This window comes from Corvus hawaiiensis, chromosome 7 (genome assembly GCF_020740725.1).
Source record: "Corvus hawaiiensis isolate bCorHaw1 chromosome 7, bCorHaw1.pri.cur, whole genome shotgun sequence".
Taxonomy (NCBI): Eukaryota; Metazoa; Chordata; class Aves; order Passeriformes; family Corvidae; genus Corvus; species Corvus hawaiiensis.
Window position 1 is genome coordinate 3,424,981 of NC_063219.1, and position 20,884 is coordinate 3,445,864.

The 20,884-nt window shown below is 42.0% G+C and overlaps 1 protein-coding gene across 3 annotated transcripts in view; it reads right to left on the reverse strand.

Moving 5' to 3' along the window:
• Positions 1-20,884, reverse strand: part of SPAG16 (sperm associated antigen 16) — a 359,782-nt gene that overhangs the window by 235,727 nt on the left and 103,171 nt on the right. The gene's annotated exons all lie outside the window — the stretch shown is intronic.

Here is a 20,884-nt window from a genome sequence, read left to right on the forward strand (position 1 = left end):
CAATTGGCTCCAAGAACATATGGGAACAGGGCATCGAGCACTACCTCTCTCCCTCTCTCTCTTTGAAGTCCACTGGAGCAATCAGCACTACTTACTCATGTTTGCTCTGCTCTGGAGCCAGGCTGGGACAGCTGGGGGTGTCCAGGCTGGAGAAGAGAAGGCTCTAGGGAGAACTTAGAGCCCTTCCAGTACCTAAAGGGGCTCCAGGAGAGCTGGAGAGGGGGCCTGGGACAAGGGATGGAGTGACAGGACAAGGGGGAATGGTTTCAAACTGCCAGAGGGCAGGGTTAGATGGGATATTAGGAAGGAATTCTTCCCTGTGGGGGTGCTGAGGCCCCGGCACAGGTTGCCCAGAGAAGCTGTGGCTGCCCCTGGATCCTTGGAAGTGTTCCAGGCCAGGCTGGATGGGGCTTGGAGCAACCTGGTGTGGTGGAAGGTGTCCCTGACCAGGGCAGGTCCCTTTAAGGTCCCTTCCATGACTTTACCACTGTCTTCTGCTCAGTATCAACTGCCCTGCAAAGACCTTCTCACTGCAGTACCAGAGCAAGGAAGTACATGATTATCATATGTAACTATGCCAAGGCTTTTTTCTTATTCCTATGAGAGCAGAAGTCATAAGACTTACCTGGATACTGTTTTCTTACAGACTCCTCTTTTACAGGTGGCAAAGAAATTCCCATCACATTTAAACTCTTTGAGGTGAAAAATGAAAACGTATCATTATGAAAAAAGAATCCTTCCATAATGCTTTGGGTATTAAGTGATCAAAACATTCAGATCAAATTACTTCCATCTTTTACAAAAAACTGTATAGACGGCTGATCCTTTCCCTCCCCTGACCAAATGCACACTACAGCTGTGTAAAGAAAGACAGTGAAATCAGAGGGAAGCTGCAAAATTAAAGAAACCAAATGACATAACTGAAATGACATACTACAATTAACCTTGTTGAAAGTTATCACATACCTTATAAAAAAACCTTCTGGTTATAATTTCAGTGATTTGGAAATTGTTTTGTTGAAATACCAATGCTCCATTTAACAACAAATTACTAACTTATTTGGGAAGCACCTAGAGATTTTTTCAAAGCAGGCTTTATTATTGATTAATGGAAAGTTCTGCTCAAAACTGATGTGGTAATACAGTCCAGAGACCTGGCTACTGGCAAACTGCTGTGTAAAGACAAACACTGCATCCTAATGCCTTCAAAAGGAAGGAGTATTCTCAGAACTGTGATTACAGAATCAGGGCCTACAACACTCACAGTTGTTTTCAGTGAAATAGTACAACATTTCTCATGGCTGCATGATGTATAATGGCATTCTACATTTATATTTTAATAGTAAAAGTGGTATTTTAATTAATCTTTTATTGTACTTTTTTTCCTTCCTTTTCCCCCTCTACCTCCCTTTTTTAAAAATTCATGGCTTTAGTCTTCACATATTCTAAGCAGCTCTGCAGTCAAAGTTTTATAATTATTACCAAACAGTTACAAGAGATGTCTTCTGGTTTAAGTACAGCATAAAGCCAGGCAATTTCAGATGCTATCTTATGGCAAACAGTATGAAAAAAAAAATTCCTTTTAAATATGCACTAGTATATATAAATGGAAATTCTCGGGAGTTTAAAGCTGCTGGGTTAGTGACCTGCATGAGCAGCACACTCTGTGTATCAGAGATGCAAATCCTGTGCAACAGCTGTGCTACTCTGGGAGGTTTTCAATAGCAACCCTATAGCAGAAATTAAACCCCAAAGATATTTAGAGGCATCTGTGGCCACACTTGGCAGACTGGCAGTGGCAGTATCCATATGGCTCCCCATAGGTCTGGCACTATCAACTTTTCCCACACAAACACCTCCCATCCCCAGCTCTCCTCAGTTCTGCACCAAACAAGGATTACAAAAACCCTCTACGGGGAACTTGACTTACACTCATCCAGAAGTCTGTGGGGTATTTCACACGCTCCTCTTGCACTAAGCAGTGGAAGGAGCAAAGTGAGCCCAGCCTGGCTGAAGCCCAGCTTCAGCCCTGACCACTTGAAACACCAAGTGCAATTTGTTTTGGTGCCTGCTGGAAAAGAAGCAATTTCTCATCTTCTTTTGTTCCAAAGACCTTAACAGCAGGCCTGTAATTTCTTCCAACTGTAGTTTAATTGAAACTGGAGCTCAAGGTAATTGAGAGCCTAATCTTTAATAAAACTGGGGTGTTTGAGGTTGTGCTGCTGGTAAAGCACTACCTACCAATTTAAAAAATAAGTTCCACATGCAGTTGATAAATCAGAATTTTGTGGGCTAGACTATCGCTTGACAGCTGCAAAGACTTCACTTTCAAAATAGAATTATTTAGGTGTAACACCAACATATGTTTCCTGGTAACGAAGCAAGAATTATGAGGAGATGAATCAAAAATGCTGCACAAAAATAACTCACCTCCCTAACAGAAGAGACAGGGAGGTGGAAGAGAGAAAAGCCCATTATTAACAGTTGTTGTAAGTACATTGGAATAGCAAACAGAAATTGCTGTGCTATTTTAAGTCTGCAAATTAAAAAAAAAAAAAAAAAAAAAATCATTACTCTCAGGTTATCATTTTGCCTACTCTCCTGTAGGTTGCTGAAGACCAGCAATAAACCACTGCCAAAGCATTTCAGCAAAGTTTGAAGTGTAAACTGTAATAGCCATGCTGAACATTAATGTGGGAATATTTAACTAAAGACACCTTTTTCCCCCCTTCACTTCTAGTCCATTGAGATCTCCAGGTTCTGGCAGACACTACAAATATATCCCATTAATTGTACACATCATGACATATTGCAATAACAATAATTCTCTGTCCTTCCCCCAACATCCCTGCTGCTGTTTCAGTGAGCTCTGTACTCTTGACAAGAAAGTTCTTATGAAAAATGCACTGATCTTTTTTTCTCTCTTTTCTAATTGTTTTAAAAATGTGAGGTGGCTTAATTTTAAGTATACACACAATAGAAATTATTATCTAGATGTCAAGGTGAAACCACAGGTTTCCAGAGAGGAATAACAGAGAGACATTGTACAAGACCGGAATAGATGAGTCCATTCTCTCTGGTATCCTGAGCTCCATTTAACCTTTTGGTTCCATTGGCATATGAGCAACTTTCCAGCAAAGAAACTGCACAGTTTACTGGCATTTTGACATTTCCTGCCTGTTTTCTCCAGCCTGGAATTGCTAACCACTGTGCATGGAGAGCATCAATGGTGAGACTTGGGTTGGGGAGATCAGCATGGAGTCAGGGACAGGAAAAATAGCCCAGAGAGTTATAATACCTTTGACCTGTAAACCTGTAACACTGTTACATCTTCACTCTAACCACTCACGACTTAATCCAGTTGGGTGTTGAAAACTTCCAAGGATAGAGACTGACAGGTTCTCCGGACATTCTCTCCCAGTGCTTGGCTGCCCTAGAGGGTATAAAAAGTCTCTCCTTATAACCAGCCTTCGACCTCCAACTACAGAGGTGTTCTTCATGGCCTGTATGAGGGAATGCTTTAACACAAAAACACATGAATGCTTTTGCCCCGGTTCACAGGCCAAAACATACTTTGTTGGCTGGGACCTCAAGACCCAGGTTCCAATTAATTCCATAGGGGTTTCAAAGGGAAAAAATTCATGCTCAAGAGCAGAATATAACTGGAAATTGCTAACTCTATTTGACATTACCATCACAATTACGGTTCATGCACTGTAGCTAGTCAATTCTCTCAGCTAAATTACTTCATCTTATTTACTAATCATCTGGAGTAGGATTCAGGATTTTATGATGATGGCAAAATGGAGATACAAGTGTGTCATTAACTCTGCCTCCATTTCTACATGCTTTTGATGAAGCGTGCTCGAATATGGAGGAAAAAAATGAACTTGGCAACAGACTTGATTAAAAAAATCCTAGGCATTAAATTACTAAATTGCTACAAAAAAAGAGAGATGGATTTTAAACTAAACACTTTCAAGGTTCATAATGTTTCCCTTTTGTGGATATGTTATTTCCTATATTTCACGGAAATGTTTGAACATTTTACACGGAACACACATAGTGCAGACAACAGCTAAGAAAGAAACCCAGAAGAGGAAAGGGTGGTACTGCCTGTTCGAGCTGGAAAAGTTAAGGCTGTGCTGACATTCATTTCTCTATGATGGCCTCCTCCCAGAATGTCTCATTGCTCCCTGTAAGCACCATCCATGCATCCTGCACACCTGGATTCTCCCCACTGAACACCATCCCTGCCCTTTTCATTTCCCTGTGATACATCTCCACAATTCTGCCTTTGTATCGCTCCCAATTCCAGCTGTGTCAGGCTTTCACTCACTTTGAAAAAATATGAAGAAAATGAGTTAAGAACGTCAATACAAATTTATGGAGGTGGCACTGCAATGTCAAATCAAGAATATGGTATCAAGATGAAATACAACAGTGTCAGGATAAATGTACCAAGCTGACAGCACAAAGTCAAAATGGAGCAATGTCAATGAGGATCTACAGAAACAACATTCATCTGTCAAAACAAAATCATGTCATTACACATTAAAGAATAGCTTAAATAACTGAAAAGCATACCTACTTGTTCAGATTAGCAAATTCCACCCACACTCTCTTCCCAGCAGGGAAAAAATACAAATGTTCGGCAGATGTGGGGAAGTAAATACTGTGATGGGACTTAATACTTCAACGCAGTTAGACTGGGAGCAGAAAAGCCTGATAATGCAAGGAAACTTCCAAGTGAGGACCAACAACCAGTAGTGAAAGAGGTAAAGTGATCACCAAGGAATGACCCCAGCAGGAGCAGTGACGATTCGCACAGGAGCAAGCTCAGCCACCAACTCATTTGCAGCTCTTCACTTTCATGCAGCTGAGGCAGAGGAAAGGCTGGGAGAAATGGCCTTGTTCAGAGTGGAAAAGAGAAACTTTGGGGTGACCTAATTGTGGCCTTCCAGTACCTGAAGAGAGCTTGCAAGAAAGATGGGCACTTTGGATAAGGACCTGGAGTCACAGGACAAGGGGGAATGGCTTCAAACTGCCAGAAGGCAGGGTTATATTGGATATTGGGAAGAAATTCTCCCCTGTGAGGGGGGTGAAGCCCTGGCACAGGGCGCCCTGAGAAGCTGTGGCTGCCCCATCCCTGGAAGTGTCCAAGGCCAGGCTGGATGGGGCTTGGAGCAAGCTGGGGTAGTGGAAGGCGTCCCTGCCCACAGCAAGGAGTGAAACGAGATGAGTTTTAAGGTCTCTTCCAACCCAGGCCATTCCATGGCTATGTGTTTCCATGTCTATATATTTCCTGACCTGTTACAGCTCAGTCCCAAACATACCGTATCTTTCCTTCTTTTCCTGATTAGTGTTACCCCCTCCTCTTCACTTACTATGAAGTGGACACTGTGTAGCCCGCAACAAAATGTCTTAAGAAACCCCTCACAGCCACAGACCTGCACTAATCCCATTCCTGGGAATAAGGTCCTCATTAAACAAAATGTCAGTCACTATTTTAAAGTTGTGTCTTGAACTCAGGGCTGCTAATTTTAAACTGCACACAGCTAAACTCGCAGCTGTTTCTGAGAATTAACAGATTATATGATGCCACTTGATCCGATACAAAACCCCCACTTTTAAAGTAGCTTTCCCAATGCTAACAGCTGTATCCATCAACACATCTTCACATCTTCAAAAGTGGAGATGAAACTATCGACATTAGGAACATATGTGCAGAAACAAATGCATTAATCAAATTCTTTGGAAGGGACAATTTTGTGTCTGGGTGTCTAGGTTTCTAGTGAATTAGAAAAGAAAATAATGCAAACATGAAAAATGCATTCTCTCTGCCCTGCCATAGCTTTAGTATAGAAGGGAACTATGGATCAGTGGAAAACTGTAAATAAAACAATCACACTCAAGGAAAAGATTTCCTATTACTAAGGGGATAAAAATAGATAAATACCACACATCATTTAGGAATGCCTAACATTGGTGCTTACTCCAGCCTTTGGGAAACCAGTGCAAGTATTCATGTATGTTTCTAGCCAGGAAGAACTTGTACTGCAATTTATTCCCTTTCATTTATCACTTTCCCAAAATAACTTTCTGGCAAACTAGGTTTTTATTTTCTATTAAAAAAACTTAAAAATAGAGAGAGGAAAATAACCCACATCAGGAGAACAAAACGTCAATTGGCTTTTCCCTGAGGAAGCTCCACGCACAGAAGTCACTGAGTGCCACATTCCACGAGACGAGACACCGGCTGGTGTGTGAAATGTAGGGACACCTCGGTGAAGGCCACACCCCCACAAGCTGAGGGGAAAATGCGTGCTGTGTAGCTCTGCTGCAGAGCACACCAGTTAACCAAGCATAACCCTTACCCCTGTCCATGGCCCTGTTTTCTGACTGCAGCTGTTAAGGACAAACACCTGCACTACTCAGCTGTCTCCAGTGGAAGTGTTACTAATTTTGTTCTGGTCAATATTTAACTGGGCTCTCAACCTGAGACCGTGAGCACACAGTAGAAATGTATGCCTTTGCACAACCTTTCAGAGTAGTGAATGGTAATTTAGGAGCAGCTATGAAGTGACTGAGGCTGAACTCTGCTGTGCCATTTCTGAGGCAGGACAAACCAAGATTCTCCACAGGGCTGGTTACAGCCCTAGAGATTAACACTCAGTGGAAGTAAAGTGTGATTTGGATTCTCTCTTTGGAAGGGCTGCCTCAAGAGTTTTCTCAAGCAGCATTGATATAGAATCATGCTACGTTCCTTTAATAAGGCAGCATTATTCCTTCCTCCTCTATTAATTTAATCCAAAAGGATAAAGTTAATAGAAAATTCATTAGCATATTCTAACAGGGAATAGTTAAAATCTCCTGCCCATTAAGAAAAGGTGTACAAAACAGAATATTTTGCAAGCACAAGTCCATACATCCTCTGCCAACTGAACCATGAGCACAAAAGCAAACAAGAAGGTTCTTCTGAGGCTGACTGTTCCTTTGATTATCTACCCCTCTGTTGATGAAACATCACTGGAGATAATTTATTACATGAATTCTTTCAGACAATACTTGACTGAGTGCTACACATAACCAAAGACAAGGTAACTTATTTTATAAAATATGGGGATTTTTCTTCTTCCTTTATAATCCTCTCTTCTTAAGTAATAATATTCAGCTCTCACCCAACTTCCTCCCTGATTTTGGGACCAACAGCAATCAGCAGGAGAGCTTGTTAAACAGACATGAGGTTTTCACCACAAAAGCACCGAAAACACTTCCGTGACATGGAAGTAGGAACAATGCACATACAAAAACACATGCTGTTGGGACCCAGAAATCCTGTTTTCACATGCCCTTTCTGATAGACAGGATAGCAAAGCCACAAGCTTGGCTCCAAATACATTCCTTTGCTTTGCCTGAAGTTGGGGTTATTATCCAGCCCATCCCGCCTACAAATCCAAAAATTACCTCCCAGGGCATGCCATGTCCTAAGCCTGTTCATTGTGCTGGATCTCCAGACTCCAGGGAAGTCATTACAATCACCACTTTGTGCAGAGGAACGCTGGAGTTCAGTGACTCCATAAGACACAGGACCAGAAGCTTCCCTCAGCTGGTACCAATCCTCAAACCCTGAAATCTTTCCTGAGAGGAAACTGCAGTTCCCCCCCACCATGGCCTGCATCTTCTAGGGCTGGATTTTGGTGCACAGCATTCCTGGTAGCTATTATGAAGAACGATAATATTAAATTTCCAGAACAGTTGGCTCCCAAAGCTAAAACTGCCCATAAATTTTAGTGCTGCACCAGATGCTAATACGCACATTCACATTATCTAAACCATTACTTATAAAATAATCTGTCTGGAAAGATTTCTCTGTGTTTGCCAGTTCAAGGATACAGGATGTCAGACTAACCAAGCAGCTCTGATTCATGCAGAGCCTTTGCAGTTTGCCTTGATATGACACTGTGAAACAGCTATTTAATACCTTAAAGTTACATATTACTGAAATACTGCCCACGTGTAGCAAGCACAAAAGGAAAGAGGCTGCTACTTAGACTCAGGAAGGTATTTGTAATTAAGTTGTGCTTAAAGACAAATTCAAACTAGCTCAAGCTGCCATGTCTGCTTTTTTATTTCTCTGTGTCAGCCTGTGGATGGCCCAATTACACTAGGCAGCCCAGTTTGCAAGGGGCTGTGGAAACAAGAAAGAATCCCCATCTTCAGGTTCTGAAAAGACACAAAAGACTTTGTGCAGAGAGAAGCAAGAAGCAGCAGCAAGATGAACATCGTGTGCATAATAAGCAATTCCCCCAGTGCTACCAACACAGCTACTGAGAGGAATTACGATGAGCTCTTCCACACATGCCAAGAGCTAAGCACTGAAAGAAAAGAAAATGCCTCTCCTTCAAAAAGGAATGCTCATATCTGCTGAGAAAAATGTATTTTTTCATTTTATCCCAGCTTCTCCAACTCTAAACACACCATGGAAGCAATATCAATTCAGCAAAGTGCTGATGAAAGGCAGGAAAAATCCTTCATGGATTTTCAGTTGTTTCTCCCTGCCTTGCCCACGCAGTTCCTCGGTGCCCTGCCTACCTGCTGAATCACTCTGGAGCCAGTCTGCACTTCCACAGCAGCTCAGCTGGCTTTCACTTCACAGTGAATTCCATAAACTTGGATTTCTCCTCAGAAAGAGTTCATCTAAAATCCTGAAATACTGACATCCTTCGTGGATCATAATTTCACTTTATTTCTTAACTCCAAACTGCATGTTCATGGTGTCGCCACACAAATCATAACTACCAGAATTCCACTTGAGAAATAGGGAAGAGTGCTGAATTTAAATTCCTGTATTGCAAATCATTCAAAGAGTTTAACTCCAGATCCAACAGTGGTGGGCTCTCTTTTCCAATGTTAAAGAAAAAGGTATGACTATGAAATTTAAACAGAATTTTTCTAAGATAACGGCCGCTCTAAGATTTATAATGGTTTGTACAATAAATACTTGTTCAAACGAATATCTCCATTAACCCAAGTCAAACTGCCGCTTCCCAAATTCGTTTACCAATGCGTCCAGCCCAAATTCACAACGTTTAGCTGACTTTGAATGTAGATTTTTGTACATAGTCTCCCTCTTGAGGCAGCTGTGCTGTTGAAACAAGCCTGAGCTTCTGCATTACCACATGTTCCTCATAAAAATAGATTGGCAAGGAAGGAGGAAAGGACCCTCCAGGGAGGGCCTCAGCTGTGCCTAAACCTGCCCCAGTGATGGGAAGTGCTGGAAGGACTCCCAGGCCATGAAGATGGGTAGTGGGGTGGCACCAAGGGGGGAGGAAAGAAAGAGGCTTGTGTGCTGTTGACAATTTATAAATCAACTGCAAATTCAGGACTTCCAAATGAGGAAGCCAGCAAACTGAATAGATCACTACCAAAACTACAGTGAAAGAACCCTGTATTCATATTGTATACTGAAAAATACTGCCACACACTCCCAAGGTGTCACTGTGCTTCATCTGCCTCACTGCAATGCTTTGGGTTGGAAGGGACCTTAAAGACCACCCAGTTCCACCCCCTGCCATGGGCAGGGACACCTTCCATTAGTCAGGTTGCTCCAAGCCCCATCCAAACTGGCCTTGTACATCAAGCATTATTTATTTAAATCCTGGGATTTCTCCTGGACAACTAATACAGGGGCAATAGAGGACTGGTCTGCCACCAGGTCTCCTGCATAGTTCACAAACATGTCAAAAATATCTTTAGGGAGGTTTGTATCACAATAAACCACCTGCTAAATAGCCCAAACAACAAAAGAACTGACTTCAGCCCTTGATAACATGGTATCAAAAAGGCTTAAACTACAGCAGTTTTTTTTACTTGTACTTGATACAAGAAAAACAATTAAATTACACTGCTCTTAATAAAGAACATCTGCACATTTTGTTATCGTGACTGATAGGAGCCTCTCATTTAACGTGTTACTGCTTCTCCTCTCATTAAGATCAAGTTCAGACTCTGCAGAACTGCCAGCTCTGTAAAACGCTTTACACAAGGGAGGAAACAAAATATGAGAGGCCAACTGTTCGTAAGATAATGTCTTCACATTGTGCTTTAGCTGTCTACAGTAATTAGGAGAACTTTGATATGTATCTCACATTTGGGTGACTTGCTTTCAGTTCTGCAGTGGTGTGAACAACTACATAGATATGAAAAGTGCAAGTCAGTTATGACCACTTAAAAATGTGTTAACTGCTGTAAAAAAAGTAGCCTGTGGTTTATTTGTCACATGAAGTGTTGGGGTGTTGATGTTTAAAATTACAGCCTGAAGTTATGAGAAGTCCAGCTGAAACCATTTTCTTGACTGGGAGATTTATCCTGGACTATGTAGTAATGATTCTGGACTAAGTATTAGTGACCCTAGACTAACACACAGTTTAAAAACTGCAATGCAATACAGTTACCATCACTTCAACCACATCATCTAGATTTTATTGCCTTCTTCAGGACACCATAAAAGGTTCCTGAGAAATGCCTCAACTTCCTGCAAACAGGCCAGGGTTACTCTGCTGAGTGTGCAAGAAGAGTGGAAGTTGGAATCGTTACTGGTTGGGTTCCAGTGCTCGCCTGGGCCCAAGCACTACTTATGAGATGCCAGATATCCAGGAGCACTGGTAGAAGTCATGCACTCCATTATCTGCCATGTCTGGTTATTGCAGAGCAGCTCTGGCCAAAATCTGACACACTAACACAAAACACACAATCTCACACCATCTGTGGCCCATTTATATTTATTATCCACATTTCAACTGCACACTCAACACAGGCGAGCACACTAAGACTGTCCATGCTCAGAGGGGTTATCAGACACTCAGCAATTCAGCTGAAATGCCAGCATTTGAGAGCCAGAATTAAGCCAATGTAAACATTAAGATGGTTGGGTGGGGCTTGGAGCAATCTGGTCTAGTGGAAGGTGTCCCTGCCCTTGTTGAAACAAGGTGGTCTTTAAGGTCCCTTCCAACCCAAACCTGCCTGTGATACTACACTGGAAGTATGGACAGTTTTGAAAGAAATGAAATGGCAAATACATTTTAAAGCCATCATTCTAGTGTTAAAGGAGATCCCTTATCTTATTACTTGCTTTGAAGAAACGGGACCCAAGTGAGTAAAGCACAGTGGATCTGGGAGATGCTGCTCCTAAGAGCTTGGAGCTTTAGTCACTGAATTCTCTGTGCCTGCTAGAAACCCTGGCAAGCATTAAATGATGCTTACATATTCCACTGGAAGATAAGGTAATGTCAATACAAAACTGAGATACCTTTCAAAGATCATGCAAACGATCATGAAACTCATTAATAATCTTTTAAAGTCTAGGCAAAGTCTCTATATTTTAAGTGATTAAAAGATGAGCAAGAACTTGGTTTTGCAACACCTCAGAAATCAATTAGCCTGCAAGGAGATTATGTCAATGATGAATATAGTTAATATATTTATTTGGCCTACAGATTATCTCTGTATAGTCTTATGTAAAAATGACCATAAAAAGGAACCCGAACACTGTAGAAATGTACCCATATGTACCAGACATTACTCTGGACACTGAAACCTGCAAACCTGGACCTGAAAAAGTATGGTGGCAGAGGTAGAGTTATGTTAAAGTAAATTATGCCCTCAGAGTGAAGGCACTGAGAGGTCACACGACTGACAGACAATGTTGGCAGCAGGGTCAGGAACAGCAATCAGAGCCATAAATCCTTGTCATGGACATCAACCTCTGGAACACTGAACGAGATCTTTTTAAGTAACAGTTTTACACTTAATTAGCAGAGTAATTAGAAGCAAAAATCTATGAAAATTTAATGGTTTGAATTTATGGTTTTTAAGTCATCCTTCATGCCTGCACTACCTGTTGCCACTCTCTGCTCTCCTTAGCTGTACTTTGCCAGCTCTTTTTGGCTTAAGCAATAAATAAAACAGGGAGAGGCTGAAGAACTAAGTGCACAGACAGCAACATCCTAAAAACAGCCAGGAGAGCTTACAAATAAAGAGGCAGAGCTAGAAATAAACCATGGAATGAAAACCTAAGCCCCTTGTGTTGGCAGTAGAACATTGCCCAGACAGAGCTTTTACAAACATTTGTGTGTCTGCATCAAACTTAGCTTGAAACACTCAGTTTATTAATTCTCTTCTAAGCTAAGTGTATGTGTGCACACAGGGACAACCACATGGGCTTAATGACCTCAACAAGCCTGGCTTACAGGCAAGCTCTAGGCCAGCACTGATTTTGGGCTCTCACTGTCAGGTTTGCAAAGGTTTTCCTGCTTCACTACCTGCTTTAATGGGGCAATAGTACTGCCAGGGTCTTACCAGGCTTCATAACACAGAGATTATTCCCTTACTAAATCAAGGCTGTCATGGCATTAGTGTCCTGATTAAACCACTAAAGAACATGTTCATCCCTTCAAATCAGAGAAACACAACCCATCAACATACCAGTTATGAGATACTGCACACGGGCTAGATACCAACAGACACGCTTTCAAGAGCTGTTAAATAGGAAATAAAGTGAAAATAAAAGAGTTACACTATCTGAGACAGCCTATGGCATGTAGCAACAGATCCTTACTGCTTTTTTACATCTTTAACCCACGTGAGCCCACATTCCTGCTCTTGCAAACCCGCTCCTCTCCAATCCTGCTCCCTGCCCAAGCACAACCACCAACCTCACTCTGCTCCTTCAGAGGCTCCTTTTTCCTCAGCTGATCATTAGGTCAGGCTGGATGGGGCTTGGAACAACCTGGTCGAGTGGACTCAGACTATTCTGAGTATTCCAAGCCCCAAAATGCACCACAAGAATAGCTGGTGAAAATACTGGATAAAGAGGCATTCTCTTTGACATATTAAAACCACTAAGAAAACAGCCAACACCCCAGATGTAATACAGATACACAGCTGATGGATCCATGGCTTCAGCGTAATTCAGGGCTTTTAGGATGTTCTCCCAGCCATTTCTAGATATACCTTATGCCAGAATCAGCCAGTACTTTCTGAAAACATAGCAGCCCCATTTTTGCTTTTCCACCCCAAGTCCTCCTTCTGTATAAACCTTGTTTGGTATAAGATCTGTACAGGAAACCAGGGGCAGTGAACTCTCCTATGTTAAATCAACTGAACTCCATTTGACTGGGCTGATTTTAATCTCCATCAGCCTTCAGACCCAGTTCACAGCGCAGCTGTATGAAAGGAGTGTGAGGGCAGTGAAGAGGCTGGAAAAAGGGACTGAGAAAGAAATAAGAGGTTTGTTCCTTTTGGCAGCCAACACCAGTTAGTACTTCCCTAAGCTGCCTCCAGGCACTGGGATCCTCGTATTTTGCCCAAGGTTTTTGCTTGTTTGTATTTTATGTTTTTAACTGAAGTTACCTACCTTGGATTTTTGAAAGATCACTGGCTTATTTTTTCCCCCCAAAGCTTTTCCTTCTATTTATGTCGTTCTGCCTTTGAACAATGAAATATGTATACAAAAAGAGAGAAGAAGAGAGAATGCTTTTCAAGAAAGGAAATATTTGCAGTCCAACCTTAGAACAATGAGGTTGAGGCCATTTAATTCACCCCACTCGCTTTCTTTGAGATGTTCATTTTTGCAGAGAGGAGAATTTGGACAGATAACAGGCTTTCAGAAGATTTCTTGCTACACTAATAATTCTAAAATTTCCTCAAACCGCAAATTTGATGTACATGTTTCATGGGACATAACAGAGAGGCTCTTCAGATGTTGTCTTCCAGAAGTGAAAATGAATAAAAGCACTGAGAAAATAGCTGTGAGACCTGAGAGTGAGGTGCAAAAACCACCAAGACACTGAGGACTCAATCCAGCATCAAACCCCTGTATCTGATCTTGTCCCATCACGACAACATAAATAGATTTCTGCTGTTCAATCAGTTCTCTGAAAATTGCTTCCCTCCACAGCTTTTGTACTATCTTTTAGCAGCACAGTTTTTAGGGGTCTGGTGCCACAGGAAAACTGAGTCTTCTAAAGTTTCTTGGTTTTTTGTAGCAGGGCATTTCAGAAACAAGCCTGAAAGCTGGAAGGGGCACCTGGATTTGCAGATGCCCTGGCCTCACCCAGCACTACAAAAGGATCATCTCTGGGGCAGAAATCACTCATTTCACCTAAGAGGTGGACATGACTTTTTCCTGCTAAAAAGCAGGTTCTGTAGTGTCAGCACTATGCTGCCAAATTATTACAAGTAAATCAACTGCAAATAAATGTCTCCACAATCCTTCCAGTTGAGAGTGTGTACCAAGTCACGTTACAGTATTAAAATGTAAGTTATATTCATCAGTACAGAGAAAGAAATAAAAAACTTTCTATTGTCAAGCGTGATCCTGCAGAAGTTGCTGCTTGGAAAGTGACTTTCCAGTAAATCCACTCGTCAAAATTCCAAACTGGCGTGACTTTTTTTTTTTTTTTTTTTCAGAGAGTAGTTCTGCACCAAGACACCCACAATTCCCCTCCAGTATAAAGATATTTTTATATTCTACACATGCAAGATGCTGGGAACTATGGAGTACAGTAAAGCTGCCCTATAAACTCTTACCTTAGGTGTGGTTTGGATTTGGATGGCTCAGGGCAAAGGCATTATACCAAAAACGAAAACAAACCCCATGATTTGTAACAAAGGATGCTTTTAGCAGATACAGATTGAACTCAGCAAAGTGCATACATGTGGACAGCAAAAATACCAAGTTACCTAGAAACACCTCCATATGCTGACCTCAGCCTGCCAGGAGTATGCATGTAAAGGCCAGGAGCAGGAAGCTGACGAACAAGCAGCCCTCCAGTGCAGCAGGCTTAGCAGGATTTAGCTTTTGCTCAAGTACATTTTCCTGCTCTGCAGGAGGGTAGTAGGTAATTGCTGTCTACATAACAATTAACAAACCCCTCCTTCCTGTTCTTCATCAATATAGAAAAAGACCCACTGCCAGCCCAAAGGAGGCAGGACTCCTGGAACAGCCACAGCAGATGACACTTTAGTTAGTGGTGGCACGAAGGAGGATGAAAACCCCTGTGCAGGCACAGGAAGGCCCTAACAGGCTGGATTATACCTTTCCTTCCCACACCTTTCTCACCCTAACCTAACCCAGTGGGTTCTTTGGATCAATCTGTTTGGAGATACCTCCCTTTATCCCAAGCCCTGGCAGCAGTGGGGGCTCCACAAAACCTATTCCTAATCACTTAATGAGCTTTGTTCCTGCAGCCCTGTTTAATTTCTCCAGAATACACCTCCTAGCAACCAACACCACCACAAGGATTTTACCTGTGCACTTTTCGGAGCTCTCATGAATTTCTATTTCATATTTCTGTTAAACAATTGCCCTCTCACACCCTTCCTGTAAAGCTGCTTTATGGGTATAAAAGATAAGGTGCCAGATTCCAGATTGCTGTGTAATGTTTCATCATCACATAGCTACAGCTCCTGATAAATATCTTTTTTCCCTAGGAGATTTTAAGTGATAATAATATTTGGCACTTACATACTACTTTACATCTTGAAAGCACTGTACAAACATGTACCTAATTAGTCTTCTCAATTTCTCCATGAAAATAAAACCTACAAGGAATTAAGATTATCAATAATCATTACTCCATTTATTTGTTAAATCCTGATGGCCTACTTGGCCCTGAGCATGAAGAAAAATCTATCTGCCTCAAGGACTTCACAATCTGAACTGGGAAGAACCTGTTGAAGAACTGCCAAAGGCACACATTATATTGACAGTAGAATTCGGCCCTCCCAAAATTCAGATTAAATCAAAAACCAAAGTCAATTTTCTGATGGAAAAATCAAGTAATTTCCACACTAAACCAAAAAATGTAACTCCCAAACCTTAAAGTTTGTACTGGAAACAAGAACAGCAGGACCACTGGGTGCTCTATTTCACATGACATACGACCATTCAGGGAACACAGTAAATGCATAAATTCGATTTAAAAAAGAAAAAATAAAACCAAACAAATCCCACTAACAAAGAAGACAAACCTTATCCAAGGTCCTGAAGAATCAGGCATCAAAATAACCAAGGCTCTCTGATAATTTTATTTACAAATTTGGTTATTGTTTTTATTTTATTTTTCTAACACATACTGATGCAACACAGAGGGTGTTTTATTAGTACTATCACAGGACTTTCTCCTGGGGCTGGATGAGAACCAAATACTGCACCTCTCAGCAACCTTTAATGCAGTAGCTGCATGCACAGTAAATTAGACACCACAGTTTCAGGAATCCATCTGAAACCAGGATAAGTAATTCTCAAACTTGCAGGGATCATGTGAGACATTTATGCATCAGAGTTAAAATTCATACTCTGTGTTTTGTTTGCTAAACCTTATAAATGAAACAGATTTGTGCCATTCACACAAGCAGCATGAAGTGTCAGACCTCCTCTCTGTACAAGGACTGTAACAACAGAGGAAAAATAATGGGATCTCCTTCCTGGAAAAGTCAATATTCCAGCCTCAGGTGGGGAACAGGGCTGGAGGAGAAATATAATTTACAGGCAGATGAGATGTGGAGCACCACATCAGGGTGAAATTATCCCACTCTAGAAGTCAATGAATGATCTCTTTGGGGCACATCCCTGCAGCTCTTCAGCTGAACATTTCAGAACAGATTTCCAGAGTTCAGCCTAAAGAAAATTTCCAGGAGCTAAATCCTAACAAAAAAAATCCAGCTTTATTACCGTTTGTTATCTTCCCACTTCTGCTGATATTTGAATCCTAGTGATTTCAAGTGAAAGCTAACCTGAATACACAAATTCATCTGAATGGCACATAGCTGAGTATCCCACACCCTCCCTGAGAGGATTTGCCAGTGACAACAAGGTGGGATATTAATTTAGGAACTGCAGCCTGTGCTGCTCTAATACCTATCCCTATCACTGGGACAAATGCATTCCAACATATCACTGTACTATCTAGTCTGAACACGGCTGTGGGAGAGTAAGAAAATAGAGAGAAGATTATGTGCACTCAGGAGGTAAACTAGGACCACAGTAAAACCAGAAGTGGTATTTTGAGTCACCATCCCTGGAGGGATTTAAAGGTGTGCAAACGTGGCACTCAGGGACATGGTTTAGTGGTGGGCTTGGCAGCACTGGATTTGATCTTAAGGGTCTTTTCCAACCCAAATGATTCTACAACTCAATGATTCTGTATTTCTTGAAAATAAAAAAAAACCCGAGTCATCAGAAAAAACTGCAAAATAATGGAAACTTCCAAATGAGATACAGTAGCCTCCTAGAGCACAGAGTCCTAAGGCACACCAGCATGTTTTATCTGAAGGCAAGTTTCCTAACAGCTATCACAGTTCACCATCTCCTGCAAAACACTCTGTACATTTTTCCCCTATGTTAAAAATCCTGAGAGGTGTAACAGATTGAAATAGCTTAAGCTAATATTTAAAAATTGATTATTAATTTCCTAATGAAATCACTGAGCTTTTAAATTTGTTCTGCTCTGCCTCTTCCAAAACACATAATGAAAACAAAGCAGCACCATCTGAAACACTGAGTTAGCTTAAAACAGCAATTGTCACTTTCCTTCATATGACAGGTTCACTTATGCAAAAACAACTCATGTGTTCTCAAAGTAAAATAGCACTTAAGAAAATAGCAGGACAGCCCTTGTACACAGAAAGTCATTTGAGCTAAGCATAGGCAACTATTGAGAAGAAAATGGTAACTGTTTAATAAATATTCCTTTCAGATTAACGGTTTCCTACTTATTTCCATTTTGTAGCTTGAATATGGTGATTCACTACTAAAGAATTTAATTTAAATATTACTAGTGGATTAATTCAAAAGAACCAACCCTAGAATTACTTGTGAAGAGAGTTAATACAAAAGTTCAAGGGATACCAATTCTTTTGTGGTGTGTGAATCATCACACAAGCTGAGCTAAATTGAAAATACTACTTCAAGTAGTATGACTTTGATCTCAGTAAAACCAGCTAGGCCTCAGACATGGAATTTCGTTGAGAAAAAGCTTCCACTTGCAACACCAAGTTCAATGGACCTCTGGGATGTGGGGAGTTGATCCCATTATGTTCTTATGTGATCTGCAGAGAGGGTTTTGCAGGCACTATTTTAATTACTGAAACTTGGAAGCCATAGAGAATTTCCCGTGGAAGCTGATGAAGAGGAAAAGTTCCCCTCTTCTCATAGCATAGGAAAGGGATTGTAGGAGACAGAGAGGCCTCCTCTCCACAGGAGAGATTTAGGAAGAAATTAAACCACTTAATTGGCCTAGCTTCAGGTTAATCACTTGACCAGTGACCTTCCAAAGTACACAGCAGGGAGGGTGGTGTCATGGGTTAGCAAGCATAGTCCCGGAAGGGATGTCCTTGCTAAGGGGTGCTTACAGTTTCCTCTGTGACCTGATAGAACCTATCAGCTGGCCAGTTTGAATATGGACAATTCTTTAAGCCACTTAAAGTTGTGATCACCTCTGTGATCCACATTTAAGAATAGACAAACTCCCCCTCCAAGCTCTCTCTCGTTTCCGGTGCTGGGACAGGTGGCTGCGGGCCCCGTGTTGGGGACAGCGGGCCCGGCCAGGCCCTGCTTGGGCCAGGCCGGGCCGGGCCACGGCCATCCTGAAGCCATGAACCTGTTCCAGCCATGGAACCCCCCCCACTGCCTTGCCGTGGGCAGCCGGAGCGGCTCGGCTCTCCCCCCTCTCCACTGCGATAAGAAAAATTCAACATTCCAGCTGCAAAGCTGCAAGGCCGAGGTGAGATTAACCCTTTTATTGCTGTGAAGAGCTGAAAACCTGAGGGAAGAGAGAGAGAGAGGAGATGCTTAAAGCTGAAATTCTGTTGTGAAGCTATGATATATCAGAGTATCCTGTTGTAATTCCATGAAGATCTGGGGGGTGGAGTGTTCAACTTGTAAGCAAAAGCACCTGCGCTGAGATAGGCAGATGCTGACGCAGCTGTAATTTCATGAGAAGTTTGGACAGGGAGAGATGGAAGTGATGAGGACTTTTGCTCCAAACGGGAAAGGAGAAACCTCAGTCCCTAGAGATGCTCCCAGAGATAGTCCTAACGATGAAGATGATGAAGACCCTTTGCTCCCAGGGAAGGAGAAGGGCCTCTGTTTTTGTTTCTGAACGGCTCAACCTTAAAATTGTACCCCAAAAACTTCAAGAGTGGACCCTCGAAAGCAGTTGTGGGAAAAGCTGTAAGTCAGGGGAAGGGACTCACACGCAGGCAGAGAGACTCCTCTTCCTAAATGGACTGAACGATATTTGGAAGTGGGCGGCTGTCTCGTTGTGATACTGTTTTCGTAGCATAAGCAAGAAGAGACTTCTCTTTCTAAATGGACTGAACAAGGTTATTATGGCAGTGGTAAACAGACTGAACATCTTAAGGGTTGTCTTTTTACATTGTCAGTGGGAGAAGGGAGGAAGGTGGGGGGAGGAGGAGAGCTCTGAAGGTGGTATTTTTTTTTTTCCCCCCTTCTTTTAGGTCTGTTAATAAACTTCTTTATAGTCTTTCAAGTTTGGTGCCTGCTTTGCCTTCCTCCTAATTCTTATCTCACAGAAGGTAAACAGTAATGAGTATTTTGGACCAAACCACTACACTAAATTGGTGTTTCTGCCTGGTTACAAACCGAACCCACGACAGGTGAGTTGGCAGTTCTCTTTCCTGCTCCTGCAAATCCATTTCCCACGTTGCTTGGCTGCAGTTCCATTATGCCAGTGCAACGTCTTGCCAACCATGAGGAACTTCAGTAGCTCAGCAGTTTACATCAGGAGACGGATAATCTTCCTCTCTTAACCCACAGTGGTGGTTAAATTGGATCCTAACATGATGCCGTGGGTAGAACTCCATAGAAAGGGTAAAACAAAAGAATTCTGTCTTCAGAAAAGGTTACTAAGACCACCCCTCTATTGGAGACTGCAGAGAAAAGCCAGTGTCTTCCATCCCATGGAAAATATCAACTTTCCAGTTTCAGCTGCAAGGCTGCAGCAGAAGATTCTCACCCTCCTTATCCTATCAACCCCTTCTGCTCCCTACATCTTAACACAGCACTGCATGGCAGCTGTCTGGAATTCTTTCTTGTGTTTTTAATCCAGGCCAACACAACAGACCCCGATTTAGAAGCCTTCCCAAGTCTCATAATACCCTGCCTGATAACTGAACAGGAAACCTCAGCCACCACAGACAAACTGAGCACTGAAAAGCAATGTCTGGCACTAAAGCGGGTCACAGACTTCTCTCTTCCACTTAGGAACTCTCCTCTCCAACTACACATTGTAGGGTAGTAACTGATACTTCAAACTCGGGCATTTGCTGCACTGTAGCTTTAAACATCATTAATGCTCCTCCCTCTCAACATGGTGCAGGGAACAACAGGAGGATGGAGAGGTTTGGAGTTTGAGAAGGATAAAAGTGGAGGTGGCATCACAAAGCCTTGAAGTATTTGTGATCCTTGTAAGGTCATGTCCTCATCGACACCCAGCTCCAAAGGAAAACCCCAAGTCATGTAGGCTGGACAACCATTCCTCTTCAAAAGGATCCATTTTCCTTGAGATTTCCTCATGACATGACTCAGGCAGGTCCACACAGGTGTGGAAACCAGACCTTCTGCTGGAAGGGTTAACTCTGCCTTCAACAGAAGTGTGCTGATTTACATCAACTTGGAACCTGAAGTCTCCGTTAAGGGCTTTTTTCCCTCTTTGTTACGAAAGTAAAAAACAGAGAGAGAGAGAGAGAGAGAGAGAGAGAAAATCAGATCCTGCTTCTAAAAATTCAGTATGCAATACATCTACTTGGACACAGACTCAGGCTTTTATTTCCCCAAACAATAATAGTTTAAAACATC